This window comes from Diadema antillarum, unplaced genomic scaffold (assembly GCF_040938485.1).
Source record: "Diadema antillarum isolate AM-2024a unplaced genomic scaffold, OU_Dant_1.0 seq00000015_RagTag, whole genome shotgun sequence".
NCBI lineage: Eukaryota > Metazoa > Echinodermata > Echinoidea > Diadematoida > Diadematidae > Diadema > Diadema antillarum.
In genome coordinates this window covers 1,051,417-1,068,948 of record NW_027271135.1, presented here as the reverse complement: position 1 = coordinate 1,068,948, position 17,532 = coordinate 1,051,417, and the positions used below count along the sequence as shown (strand labels likewise).

The 17,532-nt window shown below is 39.6% G+C and overlaps 1 protein-coding gene across 1 annotated transcript in view; it reads right to left on the bottom strand.

The window, feature by feature from the left end:
* LOC139725116 (uncharacterized) overlaps positions 1–16,625 on the bottom strand; it is a 194,898-nt gene extending 178,273 nt beyond the window's left edge. The window contains exon 1 of the mRNA XM_071636202.1: positions 15,599–16,625. The gene's annotated coding sequence lies outside the window, so the exon portion shown is untranslated. The remainder of the gene's footprint in view (positions 1–15,598) is intronic.
* Between the last annotated feature and the right edge of the window lie 907 nt (positions 16,626–17,532).

Here is a 17,532-nt window from a genome sequence, read left to right as displayed (position 1 = left end):
GTCATAGTTATGTTACTTTTTGTACAACTAATGTATGTTATTTACATTTACTGCACGCAACCTACTGTCATTCGGTCCAAACCATAGCGTTGTAAAAGGAACTGCTCAGCGCCAGAGAAATTATCAACTTAACTCATAAAGAATGTTGTTTTGTTTTTGTCCTAATTTCAGATGAATATTCGTTTTGGTCAGTCTCTAAATCATTTCCAACCTTTCGCTAAGAATTTACTTCTTTTTGAAACTTGCAAGTCCTACACGCTTTAGCTTTTCGTAGCTTTCCTTCAAGATTCGCTCTCTCCCTCTCTACTCTTTGAGATCTGGAATATCAGCAAATTGCCAGTAATGTACACTTTTTACTGTTTATTTCTGTAAGATGCGTTTTGCGCATGCTATGTATTTTGTGTCACCACAAAGTATTGTTTATGTTTTGAGAAACATGAAAATAAACTAAACTAAAACTGTTACTACAACGGGACAGTGCCTTTAAACAGCAGACAAAAACATCAGCTTGCTTTCCTGCGGTCACGTGACTTGAGAGCAGTGACCACCAGGTCCCAACCGATGAGTAATGGTGACAATGAGAGTTCTTTAACTCGAATACGATATAATTGTCGACAGACGAAAACAAATTCACGAGATCTCGTCACTCCTCGAGAGGCCGTATCAGTTCTTGTCGGCTGACGACAGACAGATTGATAACGGTCCATTGAAGACAAACCTCCCTCTTTACATTCCTTACTAGCACAATACTCCGAACAGGTTCCAACTATTGTAATCTGACAACATCAACGTTGAAAAAAGAATACAATATACAGTGTATATATATTTTTTTTCACTTTGCAGATAGTCAATACAGCTATAAAAATATAAATATTCTCTGTACTGCATTGCTTCATATGATCCTATAATTATGTTTGATTGTCTAAACACATATGACTATTTAAAACATAACCAATACATGCACATAGTCATCGGGACAACATATATATATATATATATATATATATATATATATATATATATATATATATATATATATATTTCCCTACAATATAACTAACATACATAACTAAATATGATTATCTTGTATATGTGGGGGGGGGGGGGTTTAATCTCTGAGAGTTATAAATGTAATTGTTTTTACAGTCCAACTGCTTCCCAACAAATTGCCCTCGACTTCAGTCTCCTAAGTAAAAGAGAACATCTAGTGAACTCATTGCAGATTTTCGTCCGCCGTATTGTATCAAATACCAAAATATTTCAAATGTCTCGACGAGAAGATTCTGGCACACAATTTACTGGGTAAATTTGCATTTCAAATTATCAGATTTAATTTTATTTCTGAAGCAAACTAAACTAATTTACCCGAATTTGGATTCCTATTTATTCATTGATTTTCACCCTAAATACAAGGCTACAGAAGAATACTCAATTTCCCCCCCCCCTTTTTATGTTCTGATGATTCTCGGGCAACGTTTAACAAAAGTATTCATAAAAATTTACGACTTACGAACATACTGTTTACCAGCAAAGATTGTCTCCCTACGAATACTTTGTATTCAAACGTTGCAATACGCAGAATTCAGGAATGCGTAAATTGATTGAGGAAAAGGATTTCTCGTTGCCAATCAACGTCAAGAACTCAATAAATTATTTATCAGATGTAAGAAAGACGAAGGAAATTCGTACGGGAAATTCATTAGACGGAAATCCATTCACAAAACAATAGATATCATGTTTGGCATAATTTCGTAGAAATCTCATATCTTAATAATGATGTCCATTGAATTTAATAGTGAACAATTAAATCGATAGAAGAGTCCCGTTGCACCATCTGGAAGTCATTAGTCCACACCAGGCCGTAATAGGCAAGGTGTCAGTGGTACAACACAACTATGAGTCAAATTAATGGACATTAATTGATGGGCGGACGAGGGACAATTACGACTGAATTATGAGTCACTTTACACCCGGTGTCAGTCACGTGGAGAGAACAAAAGTTGCAAAGTGCATCACCCTCCTCGATTGAGCCTTCTTTACCATGCCTTCTCCCGAGTTCCCCCACTCCCTGTCAAAATGACCATTGGCTTTGTGACGTCTAACATACGTACGGTAGGCCTACATTAATTAATAAATAGCCAGCAGTGTCATCGACACACTGCCATAACAATGCATAGGATGTTGTTGGTGAGTGTATTGAGATTTAGGCTAATCTGATAATACCTTCTTAGTGGTTACCTGGGAAATTCAAGTCCCCATTGATTCAGTGTATTTGCACAGACCCCTATAACGTCAATCCACTCTTTCTCAAAAGAAAAGAATTCTACATGTCTATTTCAATTATCTTTTTCATGGGTTACAATAATCTAAATTTGAGGAGTAAAATATCATAACATTATTAAAGCTGAAAACCTCAAATTGTCAAAAAAAGCTATCTATTCATAGCTTTCGGTGAGCGTTGTGGTGCAGATTCTGCGGACTTGAATGTACGTGTGTCATTGAGTCCTGAGAATATAATATATACCTCCTGCATGCTTTGTTTGTCTTTAATGAATATCATGTTGTGTGGTTGTTGAAGTTAGGTCATCATTATAAGATGGGTTGGGAATTAGGGTCTGACACGTGCAAGAGCAACTTGACTAGCTGAGTCACCTTCTATTATGTATGTGGAACAGAGTGGAAATTTACCTCTCCATGGTACACAAGTAAAAATGATTAACTTTACTATTTTGTTTGGAAAACAGGTGGTGATTTGCAAAGGGTCCTAAATATAAGGAATGAAGATGGAGTCACTGAACCATTTAAAGATAAATATATGGCGCAATGGGAAGATTGGATGCAAGCATTCATAGATCTATTCATCACTCAAAATACGTTATAACGTACGCTTACCACCGTTAGTCGAGGCTAGTCCTCATACAGCAAGCAGACGAGAGATTTGCTCGCGTCATTTCTAAATCCACCATAAATCCGCGCAGATGAAATACATGTATTCCCACTCATCTGTCTCAAACATCGAGGGAAAAAAATGGACAAAAAATAAAAGTAGATCCATGCAGCTGCACACAGTATTTCATGCTTCACAACGCCATCACCATGACAACGCGAGGAACAAAATGAAATCTGCAAGAAAGGAAACGCGTGGCACCTGACTCGCCACACGATTTGCACCGTATATCGTTGTGGTAATGTCTTTTCACTATCACTACGGAGTTGTTCATGTCTCACCTCCTTGCTTTCAGAGAGATCTGAGCACTTTACATCATGATGGCAAATGGTGGTGGTATGCACGAGGGTAACGACGTTTACGGTGTTGTACGCATCGTGTTGGTTGAAGGCATTATTTACCATTTGCAAATGAAACAAAAACCCTGCTTTAGTGCTCCAAATAGTTCTAAGATGTGAGTTAAAGATAAAACCAACCAATATAAAAATTTGAATCAGTATAATCAATGTTAGTTATTGTTAAAAATACAAAGTGTGAACAATGATTATAATACAAATGTTTCTAGAGTAAACCGTCTACAGTATGGTTTAGTCGGAAAAAAAATAGTGATATCTCCTTTTTAGGTTTAGGTTTTAGGTCTTATTAGAAAGTGTTTATATGGTAGGGTGTTCTGTGATACAATTGACCTACACATAATAATAAATACATCAAACGTGATATCTCGAAAATTTTGTTTAAATCAGTGCTCCAAATGGTCAACTTTAATAATAGAATTCTTTAACACATTTTTCTTTTTTCTGGTCGAGCTGATTTGAATACAATGCTTTGCAATCACAACACACACTGGATGAAGAACTTATTTCTTATATCACGAAAATATGTTAGAGTGGAGAGAAGAAACAGACTATCAGCATCTTTCCGCTCTCTTCTCGTTAGGAAACATCTGAAAGTCGCACTACATGCAGATAGCTCTGAGTGTGGATTCCACATTTCGTACACTCACGTAAGTTGCGATCGTAGGGCTACATGTACGTCAGTATTCAACCACTGGACACAAACGTTAGAGGATAATTATCCCTCCATGTAACAAAATATCTTTCCTAGCGTGATAATATGATTAACGAACCGATACCCTATCCCTCTGGAAACGAGATGTTGAAGGAAATAGAGAAGAGAAGAGACAGACAGACAGCCAGACAGACGGACGGACAGACAGACGGACGGACAGACAGACGGAGTTTGCTGATCAATTCCAGCTGATCAAATGTCAAGTCCAACAAGACAGTCAGTTGACAAAGCACTTGTATGATGATACGACCATTTTTGTTTAAACAATTCAGTTTAACGAAATCGGCAGTGCCTGACATGTTTTCGCCCGATCAAACTTAACTGAATCTAAGGAGAAAATCAAAATTACCACAATAATGGCACTACTTGCATAACATAAAAGTCATAATTACGTCAACTGGCCAATGTGCAATTATGATTTTTTTTTTTACTCATACGTTTGGATATATTTTTTTCTTTTTTTAACCATAATTTGCTCGAAATCCACTCTCCTCATCTAGTATACAGCATTCCCCATCAAGCACGTCCGAATACGAGCAGCCACCACAATATTTACATTCAGAAAACAGTGCGCACTCCGAATCCTGAAAGCATCGATTCAGTATTATTCTGGTAATCAATGTTTCCTTAATGTCACTGCCCCCCCCCCCCCATCCACATTTCATGTCATACAGAATTCAGCTAAAGACTAATGCAATTTGGGTACTGTTTCCTTTTTTTTAATATGGTAATTTCTAACTGAGGGCTTCAAGCATGCCAAACAGAATATAATTTTTCACTGGCATAACAATGCACCTGGTTCATTGCACAACTCATTGAAAGCCATATGTGACAGTGCTCTATTAAAGTCGGATTCATCTTCAGTGGCATTCAAATTTGCCAATTGCAATTGTAAATTGGATGTCACTTGTTTGTTTGTCTGTTTGTTTGTTTGTCTGTTTGTTTGTTTGTCTGTTTGTTTGTTCGTTTGTCTTGAGCGACGACGTGCAAAAGTTGTAATTGAGTATCATGGTTCAATATTATTAGTATTATCATTTATCAGTAAAGTTCCATATTCTGCTGACATCTAACGTGAATGTCCGATTGTCGGTCAGCCGTTAGCCACGATCAGGGTCAATTTATTAACGCGCGGTCTGCGCGCACAAAATATGCGAGGTATGAAAATAGAGAAAGGCATGTACGAGGTGGACAGGCATAATCATTGGACTCGTAACAGCATGTTTTTCACTATACGAGACTGGGTGTGGTTCTCGCCTAATGAGTTGTCATGGTAACACTAATATGTACTCATGTGGTCACAGTGAATCAAGATTATTCAAAGATCACTTTCCGCAAATATCTCTCTCCCTTTATCACATTTGTTTTTGTTATGAATTGAATTCAGAAAAGTGAACATGATGCTTGACAGGTACTATACATACGTACCTGCTGAATGATTGAATAAGATAACAAACGCCTGGAATTGAGGCTAAAGCAAGCATACATGGCACAGACCTATTTTTCTCTGCAAAAATATAAGTGGAAAAGGATGTTCTACAATCAGCTACCCACAGTGCTCTGTGGGAGGTGCAGCTAGTCCCGACAACGCGCAAACAGGAGTAGGGTAGACAAGCGCAATGCGAGGCCGCTGAGTTTCTGCACAGTCCAGCTAGCGGCTGATGGCTAATTTTATCCAGCTTAGCACCGGTACTCATTCCACTACCCTTGACTCACAGTATATAATGCCTCTCTTTAGCTCGTTATCCCGGCTCGTGCCAAAAGTTTGAACAGGGAGGTGGAAGGCAGACCTCCCTGGTTAGAATGACTCAGTTGATCGCATTGAATTAATACATCTTTGATTAGTATTAAAATCCGCAAGATGTTTCGTAGATAAAATGGTAAAATCAACAACAATGAAAAAAAAAATTGTACGAATATCTATAAATGGGATTTATGATTATTGGAAGATAAATACAAACAGACATGAAAACGGACATACAATCATAACATGAGGGTATTATGTTATTCTTGGAATGTTGATATTTCAAACTGTACAATCTTGATATATAGGCCCAAATATCAAGAGATTTTGAATGTAACATGAAGCCTTATTAATCAAAGTCCAATTTTCCTGAAAGCTAAAACAAACACATACATTCTATTGGAAATGGACCAACTAAGATTAAACTAGGGTACATGTAATAATCTAAGATTACCATTTTAATAAACTGCTGAGAGACATTACAAAGTATGTCGCTAATTGATTCATGAAATGAAAGTATCCCATACGTCCCGACCGCGAGGCTAAAAACGAATGAAAAAAAAATATACATATTATTATAATAGGACCTATATGAAATATAATATCGTTGAAACATAATGCAGTAGAAGTTTCCTATTAGGCCTACATGTATGTAGGCATCTGACAAGATAAGTGCTACCAAAGGAAATAATTATATGGAAAGTTGTGGACATTGCCTCCGGGTTATCTTGACCACCTTGAATTCGGTCATCATTCTTGACCCTGATGTCCGTGTGTCCCGAAGATGTCCAATTAGTCGAAACCACGTGATCAGATTATATATCCCCCCCCCCCCCGCCCGCTCAACTGACGTCCAATTAGTCGAAACAGCGTGGTCAAATTACTTTCCATTAACATGATGTTGAGAGTACACGCATGGAGGTGTTTCACATTTACATAACATAATCAGTTTGTAATCGCGTTTCGAAACACTGACACGTTCGGTCTGAAAGCAAACTTGAATCACCATCCTCCCGAACGCGTTACTCACATTACGTTTGGTCTACATTGTGGTGCAGTGGAGATGGTTTCAAATCGAGTTTTCGCTATTCTAAACGTGCCTGCCTCCTCGCCGCGCTGACAGGCTCCCAGAACTCTGGATGCGTGTTTGACATCTGCGCGGACGGGTTTGATCTGTCAAAAATATGATCGAAGAGGCGGCGCTAAGGTTGACCCTTTAATAACTTCCGCCATAGCACGTGCACATGAGTACTTATCGGTACTCTTGCATGAAAGTGCATAAAGAACTGCGTCTTTGATTGACAGCTGTGTAGTTTGTGACATAGCTCTTGTCTTGAATGTCGTCAGCAGTGAGGAGACTAATAACATTAAGTGTCTGAACATTTAAAGTGGTTGTTAACAGGTTTAGCAGTTCAACAAACGTGATTAAAGACAACTATCTTGTAAGTCTGTAGTGAACAATCTCACCATGGACCCTATGTGTAAGGGCCATGCTTTCACTGACGGTGGACGGAATATTGAGAATTACATTGTAATATCCACTTACAAAATCATACACGGGGGCACACACGCACACACACACAAACGCATAAACCCACCATGACGCACACAGACAGATGCATAAACAGAGATACACGCATACATGTTGAACGCATCTTCCACATGAAGCATCATTATGTCATAATCGCTTTTCAGCGATGGAATGTGATCGTGGCTTAATGATTCAATTACGGGGAAATCAAACGTCTACAAGAGCGGCTTTCAAATGAATGCGGGCATAGCCACGAACCTCTTTATAGACCGGTACTAGTATAATTTGCTTCCGACAGAGCAACTCGTAGCCTCTAAGCGGTATACCTGATCCCCCATTTGCTGGGAATCATGCCGATCTGTATTAGAACATATTTAATATATTTATGTTTTCATTTTGCTGACTCTCTCTATCTCTCTCTGCTAGTAGTCTCAATTTTCACCGCTACATTTCTTTTCCCAGGGACTAGAGGGATAGGCTTCATATTCTTAGCTCCAGGTAATACTTTCAGCCTACATCCATGCAGCTATACATAATATCCTTGCATTTACCTTCTGAGAATAATGGGCTCTTATTCTTTTCTTTTCTCCGATCATTATCTCTTCTCCATCTTACACACAAGTCTTCCAGATGTTTCATCTAACCAGAATTTGGTAAACTTCTATGAACTATAGAGTGTGTTATCTTGTCTAAACCTAAGACAGCTTTTGGCAAACAATAACAACCTACATCTTTCTATATTTCAGCGTCTTCCCTCTGAGCTCTACAAGGTACCTTGTAAGCTGTAGGTCACTGGAATTGAAAGTAGTGCTGCTAACCCCATCATGGCTTCTCAACTGATGAACAAATCGACAAGTATCACGATAAAAACAAAACAAAAAAAAACTTTATTGGGACAGCATCTTAATGTCATCATTGATTATGATCAGCACGTAGCGTCCAAATTGAGGAGAGCAACTGCCTGTAAAGTAGCGCTAAACGTTTTAATTCAGTGCTGTTATAATAATCAACAATGTTCTCCGTTATTGACCCTTGACCTTTGACCACATGCCCCCCCCCCCCAAAAAAAAAAGAATACCACGCTAATCATTGTCAGACAGTAGAGTATGCATACAAATGTATATTCGGATGTAAAGTTCCATGCAGATACCTTGAGCCATTTCCGTGAAATGGAGAAAAATTGAAAACAAATTTCACTTGACCTTTGACCTTTAATCTTTGACCCCATAGCCCCAAACTTTCAAGAAGGAGAATCTTCATCTGGTAACAAACGCATATACCAAGTTTCAACAAAATACCTTGGGGCATTGCACAAATACGGGGGAATAGCGAAATTCTATGAATTCGACCTTGACCTATGACCTTTGACATTGAGTATGTGTATCCTAGTGGTAATAGGCAAAACTTCGTCCACTCACACATACATAATGCCGGCCAGTTTTTAAGTTGCGTTGTCCACAAAACCAAGAACGGAAGGAGGGAAGGTCGGACGGACGGACAACCCGAAAACATATGGGTATTAATGCCTCCGGTGCGGCTTCACTTCGTGGTGGAGCACAAAAATGCAGAAATAAAACCAAATAAACCAAACAAACAGCTTACACTTATAAAACTTGGTGAATCATTCTGACGGTGAAAGAGTTTGATGGAAGCTGGAATCGAGCGGTCCATGCATGAACTACCATTTATGATTTCTGTTTTTAAACTTTGAAGAACGGATGGACTTATCATGTTGAAAGCTAATACATAATTAAAGTTTTGAGGAAAATTCGAATATGCAGTTGTCAGTACTATGACCCTCTACTTCAAAACATTATGAAGTACATAAAGTATAAACAAGTTAGAAACGTTGAGGTAGATATGGGTATACTCGGCAAGGTAGCTCGTACGTACAGACAATTCTAGCGGTCATGGTTCTACTCACCTCTCACCCCAGTACATGCACTTGTATGATCGAATACAGCGTGAATGTTTATCGTATGAGTCAGCCACACACCGAAAAACTTGCTTGCGGGGAGAGGGTGCAGCCCCGGATACAATAGGGGTCAAAACCAATGACAAGGTAGGTATAAACTTGAGCGTAAACATCCGTGAGGCAGCGTTGGTTACATCTCCTGATTGATGGCTGGGCGAGCAATGGTTTACCTACGGCGTGACAAACTGTAACAGACGACCTCTAAAGTAACAGTATGGGGCAGAAACTTGTTGTAAGCATGCTACTCTGAGGAACGGGGTAACTCCTCTCGATGGAAGTCTGCGGTCTAGACACGGGTGTATGAGAAGTCAACATACATACATTCACACACGCACGCTAGATATTCGAGTAGGCCAGGGAAATTTTATGGTTGTTTGTACCAGGGCCCTGTGAACTCCCAAGGTACCCCAAGGTGGATGCACCCAGCACGCAGTGATTTCCTCAATCACGTGTGCCAGTTGTGGGATGCCGTACATCCTAGGGGCCAGCGAAAACCGTCCATTTATCGCATTCCGAAGCTTCCATCTAGGTTCTTGGCCCTTGCACTCACAACAACGTGTCTCTTCATTCGTATGTGTCTGACTATCAGGACTGAGGGTGTCGTGGATTCCTATACATTTCCATCTAGCCTTGCGTCCAGACGACCAAAGACTATTTTCATATCGATTTGCAAACAAGCTCTGTCACCTGCCTTATGGCTTTAGGTAGCAAGAAGGCGGCCCCAGCGGGTGAGTGAAAGTCTTATTCAAATGCGGCATCACTAGCATGTAAAAAGAGACAAATCCTGGGATTTGCAAAGCGTTCCACTTGCTTTTGTTCGGAGTAGGCCCAGAGACTATAGGGATGACAAGAAAGTTGGTTACTATGGAAACCACTGTAAATAGACACCATATCCTCTTCTTCTCTCTTTCCCCTCCGAACCTCTGTTAATTTTGTTCTAAAGGTTTCATCTCGATTATCATGGCAATTGGAGTAACATCGTATCATAGGATATACTGTGTAAGCTCGGCACTTGCTCAATATCCTCTGACTGTGTACACAAACTTTATCCGCTCTTTTGTGGTACTACAAAAGCAGTACAATCTCTGCTGGTAAGCTAATATACCTCAGCCAGTACATTTCATTTCAAGAATGCCTAACAGGGTCCCGTGACACCCACTCACATCTGTGCATGGGTATACCCATGTACGAACAACAGAAATAGATACATAGATATGTATACATGTATTAAAGTGCATAGGCCTACATACATGCATAAGAATAGATAAATGATTAAATGATTGAATAAAATATTCACGAGCATAATTTAAAAAAAGGCAAATGTGTGCATTTCATTTTGTGCATGTGTGTTTATAAAGCCAGAACGCGAGAGTAAAATTCCCTTTAAAGCTTGATGGGCACGAACATTGGGCTATACACAACCGTGGAAGACAAAACAAAACAAAACAACCCAGGGAACAGATTTACTCAGTTCGTCTGTACTATGTCGCCATGCGGGAATTCCAATTTAATTACTCCAAATTGTATTTCTCGCATGGCAGTTTTCGGCTTTTTCGGCCGGTGAGGTAGAGGCCGATCTGTCAATCCGTATTATCGCAAATCATGATTTTATTTCAATTCTGACAAATTATCGTAGCCACTGGATTAAAATAAATAAACAACGTTAATCAGACCCTCTCTTGTCTCCCTTCCCCCTTCCCATCCCTCTCCACCCCTGTTCACATCCGATCAGCAAAAGAAGAGGAAACAACACGAAATTATTCTCAATTTCAAAAGCCAGGTCAGTATATCAGATGCATTTTACAATATGAGTGTGTATCTTCCCGAGATCATGTGAATAAAATGCGCAGGGACGAGACTTGGAATGACTAAAGGACAAGTCCACCTTCATATACATGTGGATTGAGAGAATGCAGCAATATTAGTAGAACACATCAGTGTAAGTTTGGGGAAAATCGGACAATCCGTTCAAAAGTTATGAATTTTTAAAGTATCTGCGTAGTCACTGCTGGATGAGAAGACTACTATACAGTGTATGATGTCATATGCGTACAACCATATAAAGAAACTAAAAAGAGAATTTCACAAAACTTTACTTTTTGAATAAAGTGCACATTTCTTCAACTTGTTACTGACATATGCTAAGGGTAATATTATTCCCCCTGCCTTTTGAAAGAGAGAAGTCAAGTGTTCTTTTGTTATGCGAGAAAAGTGAAATTATGTTGAATTTTCTTTATTCTTTCTTTATATCGTTGTACTCATGTGACATCACAAGCTACAGTAGTCTTCTCATCCAGCCTTGAGTGAGCAGAAACTTCAAAAATTCATAACTTTTGAACGGATTGTCCGATTTTCCTCAAACTCTCAATGGTGTGTTCTACTAATATTGCTGCATTCACTCAACCCACATGTCTATGAAGGTGAACTTGTCCTTCAAGTTGGGGACTAAGAGCGCGTAGCGTTTGTCTTTCACCGAGACTGATGGAGTTAAAGACATCAGACGACAACGTATTGTCCCTAGCAGATTAAAAGCACAATTCAACCATGTTTCCAGTTTGCAATATTCTGACTGACATGGTGCTGCATGATATTACTACCACTGCGCAAAAATTGAAGCTATGGGATGGAACTGTATTTGACCGAGAGGTGACATGACATTTGCTCCTACAACAATTGCTCCGGTCTTATTTTCTCCAAGGACTTACATGATTTGAGTAAAGGTTATAATACGGTTTTAGGTTAAAGGGATCGTATAGTTTTGGTTGAGACCTAATTTCAGGTTTCTAACATTTTTCGGTGAGATAATAAGAAACCTCTTATGAAATGTGAAAGAGCATGCAGTTCTATGAGGAATTTAACGTTTATTTGATGAAAATTGATTTTGAAATGGCTGAGATATCCACACTTTATTACGACCGCTTTGTTTTACCTTGTTTTTGGATGTTTCAGTCATTCCAAACCCGATTTTCATTAAAAGAAAAATTGAATTCCTCTTAAAATGGTATACTCTGTACTATATCATGATTGTTTTCTTGGTATCTCCCAAAAAGTTAAAAGCCCAATTCTCATCTCCACCTCTATCATCCCTTTAAGTTTGATGTGGATTTGGGTTAGTTAGGGTTATGTTTATGGGTAGAATTTATGTTTGGTTTGTACTTAGCGTGCAGATATTTCATTGGAGCAATTGTCGCAGGAACAAAATATGTCCTGGACCCGAACACTTTTGTATTTTGTTAATTTACGTTTTTTAAATTATTACAAATATGTTCTGTTAATGCATTGTATATAATTTTCCCTGTTTATTTAATGGAAATGAAAATAAAGTTGAAAACTGAAAGTTGAACAAGAACATTAGATTTCAACATAAACAATAGAGCAGTGATAGACTAAATAGACTAAAAAGGTTAGGTCAACGCTTTATTAGCATTGTATGCTGTTAAATAGACTATTGATGGTGATATAATCAAGTTTGTATATTCACTTTGCTTTAGAAGACGTCATGTGCACAAAACGTTTGGCATTATCTTTATCCGTTCTTCATATTTCAGATTTTTGATAATCTATTCAGCCTTATTAAGTCCACATGTCCGTCACCTCAAGATCAAACAGTCATCAGTGGTAATGACTGTCAGGTAACTGACCTTCGTTAAGCCAACAAACCTATCCTCTACCCCTACCATAATCCTACCCCCTGGTTATCCAGATACCCTTGAGGCCAAATCCTTATCCCCGTTCCCTCCCCCTCTGGTCAGATTAATCCCCTTTAATCCAACTGATTGACCTCAACGGAATCCCTCTACAAAGGAAGTCGATGATCATGAGGAAAGAAAACGAAATTAAACGCCGTGTTTGTCGTCAGTACTACCTCGCTATTGCTTCGGTAACTGTCAAAATTACCACTAAGGTCACTTCACCTGCTATTCGTAGATAAAGTAGTCAGATTTTTACCATCAATCAAGCGGTATGTCGACTGCAATGGATTGGATAGAAGTTAAAAGAACGCTATACTGCACTACGACTCTGATGCATTCTACGGAAAACTCATTAATTCTAACAATATCCGTGTCGTATCTGCTACAACGGCTGACATCCTATTTATACGAACGGATAATGCCAACATTATGATGCCGTAGCCTAAAGATTGATCGAATAACGCCGAAAAGAGGAAATGTGCTTGCTCTCAGCAAGTCGACAGCATGGAAATCCAAGCTCCCTGTTTACTTACAGAGTATAGAAAAAACAGATTATATTTGCTTTCTTTTGCTATTTTTTAGCGTCTTCGATAATTAATGACAGAAGCAAAAAAGGAAATGACCGCGTATACCCTACTTCAGTTAAGATTTACATTTGTGGTGGTCTTGCGCAGGCTCTCAGCATACATTTCTTAAGAAAATGTGTTTTTGATAAGGCTGATCTTGAATCTATAAATGTATGAATGGGACCAGCCCCTAAATGGGAAAGGCCATACTGTTATATTACACCACACAATATCTCGACTGCTACGTGATTACGATAGAATTCAGAAATTAAGATTGCGTCAAAATGTTCGCTCAAACATATGCAGCTATTCATACGGCACACTCCTCAATATTTCCCGGAATTTTCTGATGATATACTTTATAGGCCTATTGTATATAAGGACATCTTCAAAAGCTTTGATGAAATCATCTCATTCATTAAAAAAAAAGATGTTGAGTACGCATGTGTAACAAACTCAAGATTGTTTCGGTATTCCTCACCACAGGTGCTCTCGATCTGAGTAGCTCTGAGCATATTTCGCTATGTATAGTACCAATATGTTCTCTGAGTAAGTAGGCAATAGCAAAAATAATCAGAAATTATTTTCTTTCCATTCTCGATGAACTAGCTTCCTTCGGGGAGCGAGTGTGAACACGACGCTTTGTTTACACACCCAGTGGTTAGTCACACATACACGGCGTCATCGATCAACCCACCCTCAGACGCCAACTTGAGTTTCTGTATCATCAGCAAGCGGAGTGAATCTGCCCGTGATTTATGTAACTCTGTTTCCGAGAGGGTCCCCCTTCTCCTCCCCTCCCCTCCCCTCCCGACGCCCACACCTCGTCGTTCCCCTGGTCTCATCACAGGCCATCTCCCCGTATCGAACTCATATCACGCGTCATTAGAAGACTAGCGGAACAAACGGCTTTTTGAGCACCCATTAATCTCTAGTCACACCCTTAATACAGAGAGTCTTTCGTCTTACCCCTACTTTAAAGAGTGCTGTGGAGGGGTGAGAGGGCAGAGGGAGGGGTTGGGAGATGGAGGGGCTGGGGGAGGGCTGAGGAGGGAGAGTGCTACACCTGCTCACGGAAGGGGGAGGACGGGCACGAGTATACGGTTTCTCCATTCCCTCCGTGCCAAGTGCAATATTTGTAAAAGAAGTGACTAACATCATGGCATAACATGTAAACACTGCTACGTCAAGCCGTTAATCATGTAATAACACTGATCAGAACTGCATAAAACTTATAGGCCTACTATCGCGCCATCTTCTAGTCTTGGTAACGGAATTTACTAGATTTTGTTGGCTAAGGTATAGGCCTACACGGTTGTGAATATGCATTATAAAGCAATATTGCACTTTCGGGAACATGGAACCTAATCACACTGTTATCAATCCCTACATAATGTCTAGTGTTTTTAATTCATATTGTTGTATAAAGTCCGTTCATATTTATGCGTATACAGAGTTGCCACGTGATGTTTCGTCACCATTTTATTAATGCATACATAATTATACAGAAGTATGCCTTTAAGCTTTTCCAGTAACTCTTTTTCCAATAATTACTACGTCATAATAAGATGTCTCTGACTAACTGCTGGCCAACTTTGAATTACTGATCTGACAAGCGACAAACATTGATTGATCTCATACCTGAAGGCAACATTTGATACACTAAACATTATAGTGTTTGCCGAAAGTAAACTCGTAGCCTTTGCAATGCAATATGGCTTCCACCACACGTTGTTATATAAATGTAACTATTCTTTTTTTTTTTCACTTTTATAATGTTATGCAAGTTTGACGCTTGGATTGTGACGTTCTTGCTGGTAAATCGCTTTATTGGATGGAAACGATTTCATCGAGAACGGACGAGAGTATAAATTTCAAACTCAATTTCATAACTATAAAGAACGCAACACTATACAAATGTATACTATCTATTGGAGAAGGTAATTGCACGTCTGCAAGCCAGACTACGGCAAGAATGACTAAAAATATACAATTATATGGAAAGAGGCTCATAGATCCATAGAGGTACTTGTACTAGTATTATTGAATAATCGTTGTGATTAGTAAGACTCACGCACCTTGTTGTTTCCCTTCGTGACCTTCTGAAGAAACATAATCTGGTAGGACTGCACAAGTATTATTCCCTTGTCTTTGTGAAAAACGGCGGAAATGTTTACTGTACTATAAATGCCCATCAGAATCCTGTTCAGCTCAGATCCGTTCGCGGGCGATTCTGGCGTTCTCCTCAGCACTCCAAATTATGCCAACACTGTGCAATTGATTCCTGCGCTATCCTCAGAAGTTCCTCAGAGTCTGAGTAAAGTTTCAGCTTGATATGAGGTTTCTCTTCTGGTTTTCATTGGCGGCCTGTCTTACTGATTCACAACAGAGTATCTTCTCTTATCCCACGGCTTGGATGGATGAGAGACATCGCTGACTACCGAAAGTGATCTCTGACTCTAGTCTGAGAAAAGCTTGCAGCCCTGTGCTGTGTTCATAGCTTGCAACCAGCTAGAAACACAGGTCACACACTCGCACATATTATGCGGCTTCTACATGGCGATGCGACCACGAAATTTCGCAAACTTTTTTTTTAAGCGTCGAGCGATAATCAAGTCCTAATACTGGATAAGTTCCAAAGTATAAATCCGTAATCCCGTCGATCTGCCAAGGCCAGACACCGAGGCTCGTCTGTTTTTAGCTCCCAATTTGACTCCAACACTGCTGCCATTCATGTTACATACCACAGGTAGAAGATCCAGATTTCATGTACAAACGATGCAGCTTGCTGTTAGTACTTTGGTGTCGCATCACAACTACTTACTGCTGTTGCCCACGAGACTGCGCCAAGATCAGTAAGTGAAGGCAGATTCTTTCTCGTTCTTCGACTAGCGTTAGCTCTTTGGTAAAAGTATGTGCAGCATTAGCGAGGAACGCACGAATGCTCTGCCACATGAAAATAATTCGGCGGTATTCCTTGTGCCGAGGGGGGCAGAACAAACGAGCTTTGGCCACAGAATTCGAGCTCGGTAGCTCTGGCCGCTGCCGAAGTTCGTGAGGCCTTGAACTCGAGAGAAAGAGGGAGAGAGTGCGGCTGTTTGTGTGAGTGTGTGTATGCGTATGTGTTTGTGTCATTGTGTCTTTTCAATCTGTGCGTGTAAAGAGAGGGAGAAGAGAGAGAGAATCATATACACAGGAGCAAAGTATGGAGAGAAAGTAGGAAAAGTGGGAGTCGAGTCGAGAGTCTTTTCTCTCGCTCTTCCCAGATGACCTCTGAGGTCACTCAGGTCGGTATCAGGTTCCCACCGTTTGACGCGTTGACAAGGCGACCCTCGTACCCTCTCTCTCTGTCGCACAGGGGCGCTATTTATATCAAGTTATATCACGTTACTTTTTTTTTCTGTGAACTTTGGACGTGAAATATTGTTATTTCATAAGTTGCGATTATTTTTTTCTTTTTACAATAATGACGACAAGTGAGACGCCTCATGCACTCATATAAAACCTCGTCTATTGTTTTAAAGGATACTTTGGTTGTTCATAGACTTTCGTATCGAAAGACAGCATTCACAAATACTGTTTCAAGTGCAACCGTTTATTTTGTGATTATCATGGTCATCTTCTTCAGTATTGTTATCACTGCCGTTATTGTCATTATTTGTATCGTTATCATCCCTGTCAATATTCTGCAATTGTGATTGTAATCTATGTTTCTCAGACGTTCGACGGTGGTAGAGAATGATGTCTTGTGTAACTCGACGTAATTATCGGCGCACTATTATGGTGTGTATAATGGTCAAACTGGTAATGGAACACTTGCCCACATTAGCGGCTAAACCTAGCTTGTCAAACTGGCGACATCTGATTTCAAAAGTCAACTCATAACGTCGATTTAAGTTTGTCTGTTGTTGTTGTTGTTGTTGGTGGTGGTGGTGGTTGGTTGGTTGGTTGGTTGGTTGGTTTGTGTTTCATTGCGACTGATTGACAAATTGCCCTGCATCGACGTAATCGA